The 19277-nt window shown below is 39.6% G+C and overlaps 1 long non-coding RNA gene across 1 annotated transcript in view; it reads right to left on the bottom strand.

Moving 5' to 3' along the window:
- Positions 1–16472, bottom strand: part of LOC121025829 (uncharacterized) — a 17490-nt gene extending 1018 nt beyond the window's left edge. Inside the window, exons 1-2 of the long non-coding RNA XR_005788160.1 lie at positions 16462–16472; positions 13015–13020 (exon numbers count right to left, since the gene is read on the bottom strand). This is a non-coding gene — a long non-coding RNA (uncharacterized LOC121025829). The remainder of the gene's footprint in view (positions 1–13014; positions 13021–16461) is intronic.
- Positions 16473–19277: the final 2805 nt, after the last annotated feature.

Raw genomic sequence — 19277 nt, 5'->3', positions numbered from 1 at the left:
AAGAAAAAAAAATTTATTTGGAGAAAGAGCATGGGTTGCCGAGGGGCAGAGAGAGTGGGGGGGGGGGGAGAGAATCCCAGGCAGGCTCCGCACTGTCAGCTCAGAGCCCGACGTGGGGCTCAAACTCCCGAAACTGCGAGATCAGGACCTGAGTTGAAACCAAGAGCCGGATGTTTAACCAGCTGAGCCACCTAGGCGCCCGTTCTTGAAGAATTTTCATCGCACTATTGCTCTGTCTTCTAGGGCAGGAGGGAGAGGATTTTGATTCTTAGAAGCTTATTGTTTCTGTACTCCTGGCCAGTCCTAGAATGGGGCTCAATAATACATAAAACCTTACAGGTTAAGCCTAGCCTACATAATCTTCTGGGAGTTTTATAGTTTTGCCTTTTACGTTTAGCTCTGTCATCCATTTTGAATTAATTTCTGTGAAAGATGTGAGGTCTATGTCTAGATTCATTGCTTGCATGTGGATGTCTGCTGTACCAGCACCATTTATTGAAAAGAGATACTATCATTTCTCCATTTAGTTGCCTTTCCTCCTTTGTTAAAGACCATGTGACTGTATTAGACCTGTCTTATCAGGAAATTCATTACATAACACGAAAATGAAAACTTTGAGTAAATTCCCAGTATGACACAGGTAGTCGTATATACTGGTACTTGGCCATAATCTCAGTGTTGCTTTTTGTTCATCAACTTAATCCATGTTTACCCCCAGCTTTGAGGTCCTTGGCAGTATGATTCTCAGTTCTAGCTTCCAGCTTTATCTTGTACTGTTTCCCCTCTTGTCCCTGTGTTCCCACCAAATGGGCTGCTCCATATATCTCAAACACACCTTGTACTTCCCTGCATACGTGATGTAGCTAATGCCATTCTAGGCGAGAGAATTCTGTTGTTCCCAAATTCTGCTGAAGCATTCTATCCTTTTTTTTTTCAGATGGGTTTTTTTTTTAAGTATAGTTGATATACATTATTAGTTCTAGGCTCACACCATAGTGATTCCACAAGTCTATACGTTATGCATTGCTCACAGTAAGTATAGTTGTCACCATACGACATTATTAAAATATTATTGACTTTATTCCCTATGCTGTATTTTTTTTTATCTCTGTGCCTTATCTATTTAATAACTGGAAGTTTGTACCTTTTTTTCATTGAACACATGATTTATTCTTTAAAATATAATTTATTGTCCAGTTAGCTAACATACAGTGTACACCGTGCGCTCTCAAAACCAAGAGCGTTCTATCCATTCTTGAATCTGAATTCTTCTATGGAACTCTAGGAAACTCTTGAATCTGAATTCTTGTATAGAATTCTAGGAAACTTTTACTGATGACCATGATGGCTTTGCTTCTGCCTTTGGACCCTTTGAAAGTGATATTTTAAGCTTCTCCAACATACTTTCATGTCATACATATATGTATAATTACATAAAGGCCACTTCATCATCTGCAATTAATTTTCTGTATTTTTTTTTTTTTTTTTACTGTCAAGTACGAAGTGTCTGAGTCACTTACTTATAGCCAGAGATCTCCATATCTGTTTCTGTAGCTTCTCTTGAGCTGTAATTATTGAACTTCCCATGCCCCTCTTTTTTTTTTTTTTAACCTTTATTTATTTTTGAGAGAGAGAGAGAGAGAGAGAGAGCGCGCGAGCAGGGGAGGCACAGAGAGAGACGGAGACCAGGAATCCGAAGCAGGCTCCAGGCTCTGTGCTGTCAGCACGGAGCCCGACGCGGGGCTCGAACTCACGGACCGCGAGATCATGACCTGAGCCGAAGTCGGATGTTTAACTGACTGAGCCACCCAGGCGCGCCCCACCCCCACCCCGCTCATCTTTTATTCATCCTGTCATGTGCTCCCATTGCAACTTAAACTTCTCACTTTCACCTTTTTTGTGACTGTGTACATACCATTAAATAAGGGGGAAAGGTGACCTTTTTCCTAACCAGCCAGGTAGGAGCCAGGGTATTGAGAGGCAAATGGGTGAACGTAGGAATCCTAGTAGAAGTACCGGCTAAAGCATTATGTAGTAAAAATAATCAACTTGCCTTCTCCTAAAGGTCCCACGTGGTTTTATTTTCGTCTTCTCTAATTTATAAAATATATGATAATATCTTCTACACCATCTGGTCAATCCCAGGCTTATTTTTGGTACTCAGAACATAATAAATTAAGCTTATCATATTTGTTTTAAAAATTTTTGATTTTTATTGTAAAACGGTATTTTAGAATCCCGATTTGTAGTTCAGTGACTTATCATCTGCAATATTGCCTGCATTAGCACAGCGATATTTGTCTGTGTTGTTCACTGTCTTTTTGTTTATTTTTGAGAGAGAGAGAGAGAGAGAGAGAGAGAGAGAGAGAGAATTCCAAGCAGGCTACATGCTGTCAGCATACAGCTCGATGCGGGGCTTGAACTCATGAACTGTGAGATCATAACTTTAGCTGAAATCAAGAGTCGGATGCTTAACCAACTGAGCCACCCAGGTGACCCTGTTCACTGTTTTGATTTGAAAATATGCCTGCCACTTTAGTAGACATCAGATAAACATTGTTGAATGAATGAATGAATGAATTGAACCAAATATATTATTTTTCTTGAATATTAGTAAAGATTTGCTTCTGTCTTTTGGAAATTAAACATTCGAAATTGTTTTCTTTGCATCTAATATATCTGCACACGCTTGCTTCATTCTTCAGAAAAGAAAAGATAGATATCCATAGAGAAAAAAAAAAAAAGTACCAGAAGGACCAGGTCAGTCTGTGACCGCAAAGACCTATCAATTTTACAGTCTTTCAGAGAGGTGTCTTGTGAAATAAATACACAGAATAATTTGTATTTAGGATTCAGGTGATGTATTTAATCCTAGCAACCACACTGGTCTTATGTGCAGGTCTGATGGAGAGTGCCTCATCAAGATTAGAGTTTGATGTCGGAGTCAACATAAGGAGAAAGAGATAGATAGGCTTTGGGGACCTTGACCTGTATGTATTTGGATTGAGTATGCAGCTCACTGAATTGTCATCCCTTCAAAGGATACTGGTACCTCTTCACGGTTACCGGATGTTTCTTGCAGCTTAGGGTCAGAATGCTTAGAAGCACCTTCGTGTCTCTAAAGGTGCCAAGTTGATGTCGGTCACCTCTCCAAAACTAACCGAAACCCCTTGGGTCATGAGTGCCTCTGTAAGAGGAGGTACACAGAAGTACAGACAGGGCGAGAGCATGACAGAAGTTTACCAGATTTGTATAGTGACGCTTCCGTTTTGTAGAATGACTTGTGGTGAAGGTTATTTTGACCCTGTTAACTATGATTGATGAAAATGATGCAGTCTAGATTCCCCACTAATAATAGAAATACGAATACCGATTATTTTTTAAAAAAATTTTTTTTTCAACGTTTATTTATTTTTGGGACAGAGAGAGACAGAGCATGAACGGGGGAGGGGCAGAGAGAGAGGGAGACACAGAATCGGAAACAGGCTCCAGGCTCTGAGCCATCAGCCCAGAGCCTGACGCGGGGCTCGAACTCACGGACCGCGAGATCGTGACCTGGCTGAAGTCGGACGCTTAACCGACTGCGCCACCCAGGCGCCCCACGAATACCAATTATTAATTCAACGTGTTCCATGTCACTGCAAACAAAAGAGTAACTGAAATAATTTTAGCATTCTTTGTTGTCACCTCTTTGGAACAGTAGTAGTCTATAGGTTATTTTAGCTAATCTATATTTATCTAATACCAAAATAGGGAAGAATAATTCAAGCTATCAAGATAAATGATAATCAACATAAATATGTTTTCCTGTGTAAGTAGGGCTTGATCAATTCAAGATGTTCCTACCAGGTGGCTCGTATGCTAACGAAAAGCGATTTCAAGAGACTTCTTTCATAGGCCTTTTCTTTTTCTGTTTCTCTCTATTGTCTACACAACCTTCTCTTTTTTTCTGTATGTAAAGCTTACACAGGCTGTGACCAAAGACAAAGCCATCTTATTTTATGATCCCCAAACCGCAGTCACTTAGAGACCCAAAATAGAAAGTAATTTCTAGTGAGCTCATCCAAGCTTTAGCCTACGCACTTCCTTTTTTGCACAAAATGACTTGGCTAACATTCCAACCAAGGACCATAAACCAGCAGTGTGCATAGACACTGGGAATAAAGATATATTTAGATAGATTGCATGGATTAAAGAGGCCTAAACCATCTGTCTTTAACACAGGCGAATGTCATTTTCTTTAGTCGAGGGCCTGGGCTTTCCAGCAATGTCCCAGCATTTAAAGATTCAGAGAGGTGCTTTAACAATTACATGTAGATATCATTCACAGAAAAGTCGGATGCATCTGTTTCTCTTATTACAGACTTTCGCAAACTCAGAGTCTTAGTTATGGTTTCAGAAACAGTTTGTTAATTATGTTCTTTTATTTTTTTTAATCCCCCCACCCCCACCACGTTGCCCCTCAGAATCTGCTAATGCTGTTATTCTAAGCACGCTGTGTTGTATTTGTTTACATGTCTGCCTCTTCCTCTGGAGGGTGTACTTCTCCAAGTTGGGGAGTGGGCTTTATTTATCCTGTGTCCCCAGTGCCCAGCACTTAGTAAGTGATCTACAAGTTTCTGTAAGTGGGTGTTGAGTGGATTGCATATTTATAGAACCCTTGGTGATTGGGGGTCATGTGCCTCATGGGAGTGATGTCACGAGGGATTATTGAAGTGGTTTGGCAGACTGTAGTGAGCTACAATGTGATTCTTTAATAGATGTCTCATCCTCTAGTAATGAGGTTGCTAAGATAAAATACAGGATACTTAAGTTTGGATTTCAGGCAAACAAATCTTTTCAGTAAAATTATATCCCAAATACTGCGTCTAATTATTACATGTCTCATTATCTGATTATCTGAAATTCAAATTTAGCTGTCCCTCCTGCATTTTCATTCTCTAAATTGGACAACTCTATCAATAAGGATGGGGTTGCCCAGTGGAGCATGGGACCAGAGAGCGTGCCCTCACTCAAATGAGTTGATGGATTTTATTATGTAATTAGAGCATAATCAATTTAAAGACCTGCTACCTGTGTTCTTTGCTACCTTGAGTGTGATCGAACTTTCCGTAAAAAGTTCAAAGTTCTTAACTTAAAAAGTTCTTACTCTTTTTGTAAGAACAAAGTAAGAAAAGCTTGGAATTACCCTGATCTGATCTAGTCCTTCTCTAAAAGAACTGTGCCCTCTGCTGAAAGAACCAGCTGTTGGCTAGTGCAGGATGTCTTAAGATCTCTGAACCTTGTCAGAAGTACAGTAAAACCTTGGATTGCAAGTGACTTATTCTGCGAGTGTTCCACAAGACGAGCAAACATTTCTAATCAATTTGAACTTGACGGACAAGCGATGTCTTATAATACAAGTAGTATGTGATGCCGAATGCCACACGGTCACAACTGAGCCAGTGGTTCTTGAAATTTGCTTTCATATGTGAGTGCTTTGCATTACAAGCACGTTTCTGGAATGAGTTATGCTTGTAAACCAAGGTTTTAGTGTACTATTGAGAGGGGCACCTTGGTGGTTCGGTCGGTTGACCGTCTAACTTTGGCTCAGGTCATAATCTCCCAATTCGTGTGTTTGGGCCCCGCATCGGGCTTCCTGCTGTCGGCACAGAGCCGGCTTCAGATCCTCGCTTGCCCTCTTTCTACCCCTCCCCCACTCTCAGAAATAAATTTTTTTTCTTAAAAACACTATTTAGAGTCACGTGATGTGTGGGTAGCATGGAACAAAACAAACTTAGCTCATGTAATGCCTAGTCCGTTAATGATTTTGCCATAACAGCCGTTAAAAACCTAGATCATTTTCAAGATGAGTATTTTGGGGGGAGGGTGTTGAATTGGGGCCGTGAAGGCTTTTCACCAAAAACAAATTAAATACATTATAAGAAATGACATTTTGCCCTTAGATTTTCAGGCACACATTCTTATTTACTCAACAATTTCCAGTCAGAATATATGGGACACATTGGGGTCATATATCATATCTGGAGAAGCCCAAAAAGTTTTACTTGGTATAGGCACAGCGTGTGAATGGAGTAAAGAAAGAGCATACACATTACCTTTGTCCATGGAATTAAAAGTGCTCTCATATTCAGCCTTTATTTTGCCCTGAGGTAGTTTTCTGTGCTCTAATGGTATTTTTTAATGCAATTTGAGTGCAAGAGTACTATGAACTCCCAAACGGTGAAATTTTGTGAAGAAAAAAGTGCAAAAATTAGAAGAATGAGAACAGCTTTAGGCATTAAGCAAAATATGTGACAAATATGACAAGGGCAGTTGCAAAGATGGGGAAAGCAAAGATATTGACCTTTCCAGCATTAGCTCACTGTGCTGGAGAGAAGATACTGATTAGCTGCCTAGAAGTCAATTACCTGCATTTTCACCACTTGGCGAAGGATCACAGTCTGTCTCTAATCCACCCACCGCCATCCACCGTCAAGTTTTTACTTCTTCCCTTGGCAAGTACAACAAATCTTTGCTGTGTTACACATAGTATAAATGCATGAATTTAAGCTGCAATTTGTGTATTGCTTCCATAAACTGGATTTTTATTCTTTTTAAAGTTTGTTTTTTGAGAGGCCGTGTGAGTGGGGCAGGGGCAGGGAGAGGGAATCCCAAGCAGGTTCCGCCAGCACAGAGCCCGACGCGGGGCTCGAATCCGTGAAAGTGTGAGATTATGACCTGACCTGAAGCCAAAAGTCAGATGCTTAACTGACTGAGCCACCCGGGTGCCCCGGCTGATCTTTATTCAAGTTATTTTTTTCTGTGGTAGGTATTTAGATACTGTTGGCTGGCATGGAATTCATAATTATTCGGTACTGACGTTCCTCAGAAACGTAATGACTTCTCATGTAGAAGCAACGTTTCTAGTCATAGGTGAATGTCACTAAATACATCCCAGCAGGGCCCATTAGAGCAGGGAAGCAGCAGTGGAGATGGTGAAAGGTGACGGGGTTGCAGACGGAGTTTGAACAGAGACGTTGGCACTCATATTAGTTGCTAGGAGTGCTGTAGCAGAGTACCACCAGCTAGGGGGCTTAAAATGACAGGATTTATGATTTGTACAGTTCTGGAGGCTAGAAATTCAAACGTGAGGTGTCAGTAAGGCCATGTTCCTTCTGAAACCTACAGGGGATCGGTCCTTCCTTGCCTAGGCCTGACTTTTTTGGTGGTTGGCTGGTTTGCTGGCAGTCTTTGGTTTTCTTGGCTTACGGTTCTCTAACTCCAGTTTTCTACCTTTGTCATTACGTGGTGTTCTCCTTGTGTATCTCTGTGTCTTTACACGGCCATCTTCTTGTAAAGTAATCCTTGTTCTTTTTAAGTTTATTTTTGAGAGAGAAAGAGCGTGCTTGCGCGGGCAAGTGGGGGAGGGGCAGAGAGAGAATCCAAGCAGGCTCCCGGCTGACAGTCCCCATCCCGATGGTGGGACTTGACCTCGCTACCGCGAGCTCATGACCTGGACCGAAACCAAGAGCGGGATGCTCAACTGACGGAGCCACCCAGGCGTCCTTAAGGAAATCTTTTTAAAAGGACATCGGTCAAACTGGTTTGGAGCCCAATCCTCCTCCCATATGGCCTCATCTTAATTACATCTGCCATGCCCTCATTGCCAAATAAGGTCACATTGTTCAGTACTGGGAGGATGTAAGGACTTCAGCATATCTTTTGAGGTAGACACGACTGAACCCACAACACCACAATTTCCTGACAAACTGACATGGAGCGGGAGAAAAGTAGGCAAGTCAAAGAGGATTCTTCAGCTTTTTTGGTACAGCAACGAAAAAGGAAAATGTTGCTGGAAACCAAGGTGAGGAAGACTATAGCTGGAGCAGGTTTGAAGGGATCAGTAGTTCACCTTTGTATATATTATGACTTTTGTTTGGTATTCAAAGTGAGATGGTGATGAGGATCTATTGGTTTAGAGTTATGGACACTGTTCTGCAAATATATATGTATATATATGTATATTCTTATATACACGTGTGTGTGTGTAGGAGGAAGTCAGAGAGGAGTGCTGTAGTAAGAAAATTCTGTGATTACTTCAACGTTATTAGTGAAAACAGGAAGCAAAGTCACGAGTTGGTTGCAAAGGATGAGAAAGTAGGCCTTGGGAGTTTTGAGGGAGGAAGAAAAAGTTACGAGATCATTTCCTCAGAGTTGGGAGAGAATGGACTAGGAAATGTATTAGAATTATGAGGCAGCATTGAAGACTCACTTGAGATTAATGAGCATGAATCTTACATGAAACTAGTCATCATGGCTAGCTCCCCAACCATGTTCTCCTGCATTTTTGTAGGAAATGTTAGACTGAAGTAGTTTTGTGGTTTTACTCTGAGAAGACTGTGAGTAAAGCGGGGGGAGGGAGTGAGGGGAACACGTGAGGGGGTTCTTCTTATGATCTACGAGAAATTTGAATGAACTAATAACAAGCTGGGTATGGAGAAGAGAAATGACATCAAAGGGTCATGAACAAGTGGAGATGGAATTTTGTTGGCATCGTGGCACGGGAGGAAACAACCTGGAAAGATAGGACGTGGTAGAGAGTGAAATTGACACTATGGAGAGATTGCAGTAGTTGGTTTGAACAAATCCTTAGGTATGTGGGCGTGAATGGTCTACGCTGTGTGGAAGATGAGATCGTTGGATGAGGAGAGGTCAAGGAACTGAGAAATTTCAGGATATTGAAATTGCATGTCTTCTAGGGGCCAAGATTTATAATAGAAGAGGTATGGGAGAAGCCTTAAGCCTAACTGTTTCTGTCAGTGGCGCTGTGCTACAGAAAGCTCTAATAGAAGCACAGGTTAATCATACAAGGAAAACAACTTGCTCTGCAAAGCAAAGCCTGTCAGACTCTTCATTTTAATTCCATGGTTATTAAAGAGCTTTGTTACTGTGTGTATGCGGTGAGGTTTTTGGGCTCTCAATGGGAACAGCCTACGGGATTGCTCTTCTTTTTTTTTTAGGTTTATTTTGAACGTCAGAGAGAGAGCGCCAGCGAGCATCAGCAGGGGAGGGGCAAAGAGAGAGGGAGAGATAGGATCCACACTGACAGTGCGGAGCCCTACACGGGGCTTGAACTCATGACCTGAGCCAAGATCAGGAGCCAGACGGTTAACCGACTGAGCCACCCAGGCATCCCAGGAGTGCTCGTCTTTGTATTAACACAATATCATTGGCAGTGTTGATTGGTTGGGTTTGTACCATCATCAGAATTGTCACTCACAAGAAAAGAGACTGACACAAAGCGTATCATCCCTTTGAAGAATCAGTACTCCGGAATAATCCCATCTGCTATTGTCAGGAGTCCCTCTCCTCCCTCCAGGCATGTCGCAAAAATTAGAAAGAAAAAGGAAAAGAAAGGAATGTACTGATCTTGGGACCTGCTTTGAATCTTAATCTGAACATGAAGTTATGGGCATATAAGTTGTACTCTCCAGCACAGTGTTTCTTAAAGTATGAATGAATAAAGGAAATGACAAAATTTTCAAAAAAAAAAAGGATAAAAGATCAAGTTACAGAAGTGGAAAACAATGGACCATTAAAACCGTGGTCATCAGTGTACCAATAGTTAGATGTTCGTATTTTATTGAAAACTCATACGAGATTGGCGGGAAGTACATCGACATGTTAATAGTGAGACACTATGGATGGCAGGGTCACAGGTGGTTCCTAAAAGGAAAGTCTGTGATTTAACTGCTGGGGAATCTATTGGGGTGTCCTGGGCCACTTCCATACTGATATCCGTGTGAAAATGTGCAAATATTCTTCTCATGGGCTCAAAGTTAACGTCTAATAAAGACAAAGTTTTAGAAGAAAAGAACCCCTAGGTCTCCTTTCCCCAACGTCTCTCATTCAGACACATGAGTTGGCATAAATACTATTCACTGATTCTCTCTGGGGCCTTAGGCAGATCTCACCTAGGCATTTACCAACTCATGACTTGAATAATGAAATGTTCATTATAATTGTTTATTCAATATAACATGAGATAATTGGAGTTATTTTCCGTAATCGACCCCATAATTTTGATGCACGTCCTTCAACCAAACTTCAGTGCCAGATGGATGGTGAATAGTTATGCCATCCAGAGACACCGATGCTTACAAAAATTGCAGCCATTTGTGTCTGGAAAAGAAAACGCAGTGTACCCATTCTGGATGTGACAGCGATCAGTAAAACACTAGACCCTTTACCGAGGCCCCTCTAAGCGCCCCCGTTCTTGGACTGCATAGGGATGATGTTACAGATTCATTGTAATGGATGTTTTTAACAAATTTCAGTTTACTGAGAACCCATCCACTTATTCAGCAAATGTTTATTGAGCACCTGCTATGTTTCAGGTAATGTTCTAGGCTTGCGTATATATCCGTGAAGAAAACAAAACTTTCTTGCCTCCTGGAATGAATATTCAGGGGGAGGATGGAAAAGAAATATGTAATTACATATAACCTATCTGGAAGGGATAAGGCCTGAAGAAAGAAATGAGGAAAGGGGTTACGAAGTATTGACATTGAAATTTTGAATAAGTGGCTCAAGGATAAAAGCAGCGGGTTGACTTCTTGAGGTTTAACTTCCAAGAATTAACATGTGCATTTAAGTTTTTTACAGCTAAGAAGTTTGACGATTGTATATGCTCATGCCCCAAGTACCTGAAGCAAGATGCGGAACGTTTCCACGTCCCCGTAAGATCTCTTTGCTAGCACCAGTCAGTGCTTCTCCCTCCCCGCCCCCCCCCCCCCCAACCAGTTGCTCTTCTGATCTATGACTCCAGCAGAGTTTTGCCTGTTCTTGGACTTGATGGTAGTGAAAGTGTGCAGCGTTTGGGTGGTATGTTTACGTGTACGTGCGCCTGTAGTTACCGCGCTGCTTTTGCTCCAGATAACGTGGGTGAGATTCTCGGAGTTGTGCAGGTTGCACCAGTTGGTTATTTCACATGGATGGATAGCATTCAACGTGAGTTTTTCATAACTTTTTTTTGTGTTGATGGACATTTGTGTTCTTTCTGTTTTCGGCTTTTTTTTTTTTTTTTTGTTTTAGTTTTTTTTTTTTTTTTTTTTGAGGGACACCCTGGACAGCACCAGTGCGGGAGGGGCAGAGAGAGGGGGAAAGAAGGAAACCCAAACAAGCCCCACACTGTCAACACAGAGCCCCGTGCAGGGCTCGAACTCATGAACTGCCAGGTCATGACCTGAGCTGAAACGCTTAAGGACTCTTCACCAACTGAGTCACCCAGGCTCTCCCCCGCCCCTGTTTTAGGCTTTTATATATAGGACTGCTTTGATCATAGCAATTAAAGTTTTTTTGTAGACTCATGTTTTCCTTTCTCTTAGGTAAATACAACTGGGATTTCTTTATCGTAGGGTATATGTGTATTTAGCTTTTACAAGTAACTACCAAATTGTTTTCCAAAATCATCATTTTATGCTCTCATTAGCAATGCATGAGAATTCCACTTGTTCCACATCCTTGCAAATATTTGGTATTGTGGATAATTTTTTATTACAGCTGTACTAGAGAGTATGTAGTGATAGTTTATTGTGGTTTTAATGTACATTTTCCTTATGACTAATGATGTTGAATGCCTTTCCGTGTGTTTATTGGCCATTTGTTTAAAAAATAGCTGTTTATTTGCATAATTTTTATTGTATCATTTGCCTTTTTGTTTTTGACTTTTGGAAGTTTTGTATGCATTTTGAATAAGAGTCTTTATCAGATATATGTATTATTTTTCTCAGTATGGGGTTTGCCTATTTTATTGTGGTTTTTGTTGAAAAGGAAATTTAAAGTTAATGAAGCCCATGTTATCTAAACATTTTCTTAAAGCTAGTGCTTTTCTAATTTGTCAAGAAATCTAACGTACATGAAGGTCAGGGAAGTGTTCTATGCTTTCTTCTAGAAGGCTTATGATCCTGGGATTTATGTTTGGGTTGTGATTTATGGTACAAGGTCCAAGTTCTCTTTTTTCCACACAGATACCCGTGTGTTCTGGTACCATTTGCTGAAAAGGTTTTCCTTTCCCAATGAAAATTACTTGGTGTATTCATGGAACATACATTGGTCTCTTTCTGTACCTTCTGTTCTGTTCCATTGACCTTTATTTCTGTCCTTAAGCTAGTACTGCAGTGTCTTGATTACTGTAGCTCTATAATATGTTTTTAAATCAGATAATCATTCCGATTTTGTTCTTTTTCAAAACTGTTTTGGCTATTCTACGTCCTTCTGCTTTTTGAACTTTTGAATCCTCTTGCCAACTTCTTCAAAAATGTCTGGTGGAATTCTTATTGGGATTGTATTAAATCTGTGGATAAATGCAGGGAGACTAAATATTTCAGTGTTGAGTTTTCCTATCCATGAATATGGGTTACCTCCCTTTGTGTTTCCCTGACTGTCCGAGATCTTTTTCTGTTCTCCAGCATGGCTGCCACCTTTTAGGGTAATTTCAGAGTTCTCCTTGCTTTCCATTCCTGCTCCAGGCTTTCTGTATTTTAGGGATCTGCCCAGCCAACAGTCTTCAGAAAAAAAATTGCCTTGCTTCAGATTTACTAAGAACTAGAGTAGCTACAAAGGATCTCTCTGAACTTTTGTGCTATTACCCTAGCTTTTGTGAAGACCCCTCTGTGTACTCCGTGAAGACTCTTGGGAAAGATTTGACAGATGGATTCAATCTCATTCTGTTTTGAGGGATCTTTGAAATTCTAATTGATCACCCCAGCCAATATATGGGCATTACAGCTTAGTAAACTTTTGGCTAGTTTTTTATCCCAGTCTGTGGAAAAATACTTTCTTTCACCACTATTCCACCGTGGACAAAAATAATCATGGACCTCTTCTCTTCCATGAAGTGAGGTTTCTTGGATCTCAGCTTTCTGATATTTTGTTTGCTTGCTTTTGTTTTTGTTTCTTGTTTTAAACTATGATTTTTATAGACTATCTGGCTCTCTTTAGTTGTTGGGGTGGGAGCGGTGTTCTTTTTACAGATTTCTACATCCTAACTGGAAGCAGATGACCTGAGCAGGTGACCTTTGGGTACAGAACTGAGTGGAATGAGGGAGGTTGCCATACGGATATCTGCAGGGAGGAAATTGGAAGGGAATAGAAAGGACAAAGACATGTAGGTATGGGCTTGCTCGTTGTGGTGGAAGCATAGTAGGAAAGCCAGTGTAGATGGAGAGTAGTGAGGGATGGCAAGAGTTGTTGGCGAGGAGGTTGGAAAAGTACACAGAGGCCAATATGCCTCTTGTGGGATTTAGTAAGGACTTAACCTTTTACTTTATGGGGAATTGGTTGCTTTTGCAGGATTCAAACTGAGAAATAACCTATCCTGCCTTACACTTAATGTGATTACTCTAGCTATTGTATTGAGCGTAGAAAGAAAAGACTTCCAAAAACAGAGGGCAGGAAATCAATTTGAAGGCTATTGCAATAATCCAATTAAGAAATAATGATTGTTGGCTTGAGCTAGGGTGGTGCTGTTACAGAGAGTGATAAATAATGATTGGATCTTAGATGTATTTTTGAAGTTACAGTCAACAAAATTTTGTACAACATTAGATGTGAGATGTGACAGTGAGTGAAGTCAGGGATGACTAAACAATTTTTTGGCATAAACAACTTGAAGATTTGCCATTATCTGAAATGAGGAACACTGCAAAAGGACTTCATTTGAAGGGAACATCAGGGCCTTTGGTTATATTAAGTCGTCTATTAGACATTCAAGTACTGATGTTAAGAATGCCGTTTGCCATATGCGTCTAGAGGATCAGGAGAGTGCTCGAAAGTATATATTTGGCAGTCAGCATTTGAATGGTAAAGTCAGGACATCAGGTGCGACCATCCAGAGAATGATAGATGAAAAATACCTGATTAAATGGGTTCTAGAAGGGATGGGGGGAAGAGATTGCGCTCACCTTATACACAATGCTTTCAAATTGTGCTGTATATAAGAAGGACTAGAGCTGTAAATAAAAGAAAAATGAGCTTACGAAGGGTATATTTTTAATTTGGAGAACTGATCTGTGTGTGTGTGTGTGTGTGTGTGTGTGTGTGTGTGTCTTAATGCTGATTAGAATGATCCATCAGAGAGAGCAAATTGTTTCTGTAGAAGAAATAGGGAACAATTGCCGTAGAGATGTCTCTAATTTGGCACAGACTACATAGGCACAGATGTAGGTAGGTGGGTGTGTGTGGATGGTGGGAGCATTTGGAAATTCTTTTCTAATTCTTCAACATCCCTGGTGAAATAGGAAGCAGAATTATCTGCTGAGAATGAGAAGTGGAGAGGGAGTGTGGGAAGTTTGAAAAGGTGGAAAAAAGTTTGGAATACTAGTCTAGAAAGGTGGGAGAAAGAACTGACTTGCAAAAAAGAAAAAATACTAGGATTACTTGAAAGCATTAAGGCCCAATCTAAAATTATTGATCATAATTTGAGAGATAATTGCCCATGGAGTTGTTAGTAATCTTCCATGTTCATTGTAGGCGTGGAGTATGCAGATCGTCGGGTGTAGGCCATCATTATTGAGGATAAGGGGCTAAAGAGTGGTGGGTACTCTGGAACAATTGTAATAATTGGTCAATATTTGGATATAGTAGTAGTATATTTGAGTTTTTAAAGGCACTCAGCATCCGGATTATTGAAATAGTGTGGAGTCATTTAATGTGGTGGTGATCACTTAAAAGACCATCTGAATTTGGCTTTTCACCATCAGGGTGACATTCAAAGCCCTTAATATAGATGTATTCTTTATGATGTCACCCCTGCCTTGAATCAGATGCCTTCCCTTCCACACTAAACTTTAGCTATGATGCCTGTCTTAGTCTGTTCAGGCATATAACAAGTATGCCATAGCTGGGGGAGGGGGGCTTATTAACAACAGAAAGCTACTTCTCACAGTTCTGGAGGCTGGAAGTCCAAGATCATAGTTGGGTTCTGGTGAGGGCCCTCTTCTGAGCTCTGGGCTGCTGACTTGTATCTTTACGTGGTGGGGGAGCGGAGGAAGCAAGAACTCTCCTGACTCTAAAAAGGGTACTAAACCCGTTCGTGAGGGCTCTACCTTTATGACCTCCTCTAATCTTAATCACCTCCTAAGGGCTCTCCCTTCTCTAATATTATCACATCGAGGAGTAGGGTTTCACTGTATTAATTTGGGGAGGAAACCTACTGCTTGTATTTTATGAATGTAGCCGACTCCGGAACAAGTTAATGTCTGTCTGTAGGTGGATTTCTCTTTCGTCAGTTGTTCAGGTGGCTTGCTCTAACTCTCTAAATTTTCCCCTTGAGCCACCTACTCTGCCAGGCTTTCCTTGATCACCTCTTCCTGGGGTACTCCTCTGTTCCATTCACTCTTAGCACAGAGAGAGAGAATGTGTGCATCACAGTGGAAAGAGTAGTCTCTGAAGGCAGAGAGACGAATGCAGGGTCTACAATTTTTATATCTACACTGCAGCTGTTAGACCTTGAGCAAGTCGCTTAAGCTCTCTCTCAATTTCCACATTCACACCCTTGTGAGAATAAACCCCACAGGGTTGTTGTGGGAATTAGAGAAGATTAACGCACATAATAAGCACTGAACAAATATTGTGCAGAAGAATGGATGCATTTCTGTTTATCTTATACATGTAATTGCTTATCAATCATAAATACTCAAAACAATAACCAAAATCCTGATTTTAGGATTTAAGTTATGGGGATTGATAATAAGGATACAAAATATATATTCCATGCAAGTTGTTTCTGTATCTTGGCTATTGTGAATAATGTTGCAGCGAACATGGGTGTGCAGTTATCTCTTCAAGATCCTGATTTCATTTCCTTTGCATATATACCCAGAAATGGAATTTTTGGAACATATGGTAGTTCTATTTTTAATTTTTGGAGGAACTTCCATACCGTTTCCTATAATGGCTGTACCATCCTTCATCTGTTTTTTAATAAAAACAATATTCAATTCAAAAAAAATTTTAATTAAAAAGATAACATTTGTATGTAACTTATGTATGCCATGACCTAGAGTGAACGGGTACTGTTTAGAGTAATGAGATGCAGTGGGAAAGTGGAGGTATTGTGATCCCCAGTGTCTTAGTCTTCCGTGGAGAACAGTCACAATAATGCCATTTATCAGAGAAATGTTTGAAATGTGAGAATATGTTCCAGAGTTCTCTAGAGATAGACATATGAGAAAAGGGAAAACAAAATCCTCCAAATAATGGAAATTCTCCCAATGGAGCTCATGAATTCTTCCAGAGATGAGCTCCCATGAAAGAATGACTGAGGCCGTTGTAAGAATCCACACTCGTAACATAGCTGTCAAAGTTCACCTCTACATTCCCCCAAATAACTGAGATTAAGAAATAAAGTATTAATAGAATGTCATAAGATACCTTCCTACCCTTAGTAGATATTCGCCTATCTTCCCCATAAATAACCATTATCTTTGTAGTTAATACCATTGACTATTTTTGTCTGTTTTTGATGTTACGTTTGTGTGTGTAATGTCAAAAGGACATTATTACATTTTCATACAATATTTGCTACTTTGTACTTCTTTCTTTGCTCATTCTTCTATTCCAAGTTTCATCCATAGTTTACATGTAGCATGGATTCATCTATTTTCCATTGATGTATAGTAAGTACTCCGTTGATTACTATATGAAAATTATTTCCCCATCAGGGTTGTATCCAGTTTGGAGCTATTACAATAATGCTTCTGTTCATCTGCCGTCAAGTCTTTCCCTATGGTAAACTGCAATGGTCTTCCAACAAATGATTTCATACGCTAAAAGTAATAGTGCTTCTATGTAATCTCTTGTACGTGTCTTCATCCACACGTGCACACATTTATCTTGGCTATCCATTTAGGACTACAATTGCCAGATTGTAGGATCTCTTCAGTAGACACTAACAAAAAGTTTTCCGAAGGCAGTAGGCCAATGAACACATTACAGAAGTGCATGAGAATGTTAGTTGCTCTATATTGTTGCTATCAGTTGATATCGGCTATCTTTTTGATTGTAGCTATTCTGGTGACTGTATATGATGGTATCCCATTGTAGTTTGAATTGCATTTTCATGGCAAAAGATGTTGAACAGCTTTCCATGTTTATTGTCAACCAGAATATTTTGTGAAATGCCTGTTCAATTCATTTGGTCATTTCTCTATTGAGTTTAATTTTTTTTATTGACTTGTAAGAGTATTTATATATCCTGTACATGAATCTTGCCAGATATGTTAGAAATATTGTTTTCAATGCTGTAGCTTGCCTTTTCATATTCCCATTGATAAATTTTGATAAAAGTTTCAATTTATGAATATTATCTCTTACCACTACTGTTTTATAGCCTTCATAAATCTTTGAATACCTCGGGGTGCCTGGGTGGCTCAGTCGGTTAAGTGTCCGACTTCGGCTCAGGTCATGATCTCGTGGTTCACGAGTTCGAGCCACGCGTCGGGCTCTGTGCTGACAGCTCAGAGCCTGGAGCCTGCTTCCGATTCTGTGTCTCCCTCTCTCTCTGACCCTCCCCCCGTTCATGCTCTGTCTTTCTTTGTCTCAAAAATAAATAAACGTTAAAAAAATTTTTTTTTAAATCTTTGAATACCTCAAGTCCACAAAGATAATTTCCAATATATGTATATATTTGTGTGTGTATGAAGACTTGTTTCACTTTTCATGCTGGAAAACATATGGAATTGACGTTCATGTATAGTTTCAGGTACTGATAAAGGCTTATTTTTTCCAAGTATATAGTAAATTGACCCAGAACTATTGATTGAAGAAACAATACCTTTTATACTGCCTTGCGATGATATCTGTATCATAAATCAAATGACTATGTGTGTACGAATGTGTTTCTGGTTTCTCCTTTTTAGCCTATCTGTCTTTAAGCCAAATGCGTACTTCTCATTATTGTAGCTGTAAAATGTCTTTATAGACAATAGTGTAAGTCATCCATTAGTCCTCTTTTAAGATTGTCTTGTCCCTTTGCATTTCCATATAAATTGTAGAATCAGCTTGTCAATTTTGTAAATATTTTCAAGGGGATTTTTATTCAAGTTGCATTGAATCTATAGATCAACTTGTGGATAAAGGACATTGTCACAGCCTATAAGCACGCTATGTATATATGTGTGTGTGTGTGTATATATATGTATATTGGGATCTTTTAAAATGTTAGTAATATCTCATTCCTAGTTAGTCTGCTTGTATTTTATCCCTTTCATATAACACTGCATTTCTTATATTTTATTTAGGATTTTTGCATCTATGTTTATGAGAGAGACTGCCCTATAATTTTTTTTGGTGTTATTGTAAAACTTTCTATCAGAGTAATGGTGACTTCATTAAATGAAGTGGGAAATATCTTTTCTCTTCTCTGGAGAATGAACTGGTAAAGCCATCTTAGCCTGGCATTTTCTCTCTTTTGTTAGTTTTGGTTTATTGAGCTTTTCTAGGAATGTATTCTTTTAATATTTTTAATAAATTTTTATATCTTCATAAAGATTTTCCTGATATATTTTTATTTTGCTGTCTATAGAACCTGTATAGACTTTTCTTTTCATTACTGACATGGGTGATTCCTGCCTATTTATTTTTCCTGAGTGATCTTATTAAGGATTTATCATTTGTGTTAGTCTTTTCTAAGAATCAACTTTGGGTTTTGCTAATTCTTTTTTTGTACATTTTTTTTCCTATCTCATTGATTTTTCTTTTTCATCTTTGTTTGGTTTTGTTTTCCTCTTCTTTATCTTGAGATTGATACTTACCAGTTTAAGGCTTTCTTCTTTCCTCGTACTGTGTTTAGAAGAGTTGAGAGATGAACCACTACAATAAAAACACAGATTATCAATTGCCACTTGAGTTGGGAGCAGACATAGTGTGACAGCCAACCTGCATTGGACAAATGGTACTGGAGGTTTCGCAATACACTACGTAATTGCTGTTGGAGACATGTCGGTAACTCCATGAGCAATGAGGAGGCATCATGGATTTCGAGAGGTAAGAAACATGATTAGAGTCATATTTTGGGAATATTAATCTAGTCCTTTTGGGAAAGGTGAATCAACAAGGAGAGAAATAATTGTTTCAGGAGGGAGATAATGAGTGTGGCAGTACTAACTATGGAAAGATAGGTGGGGAAATTTACAAGAAATTTGGATACAGGGCAGGGAATATGTGAAGGTTTTTTTCTTTTTTATGTTGTTGGATTAGTCTAGCTACATCTCTTTTCAACATCTTAGACAAAG

Source organism: Herpailurus yagouaroundi, unplaced genomic scaffold (genome assembly GCF_014898765.1).
Source record: "Herpailurus yagouaroundi ecotype Mexico unplaced genomic scaffold, PumYag 67702, whole genome shotgun sequence".
Taxonomy (NCBI): Eukaryota; Metazoa; Chordata; class Mammalia; order Carnivora; family Felidae; genus Herpailurus; species Herpailurus yagouaroundi.
Note: the sequence above shows the minus strand (reverse complement) of the source record. Positions and strands in the feature narration are given on the sequence as shown.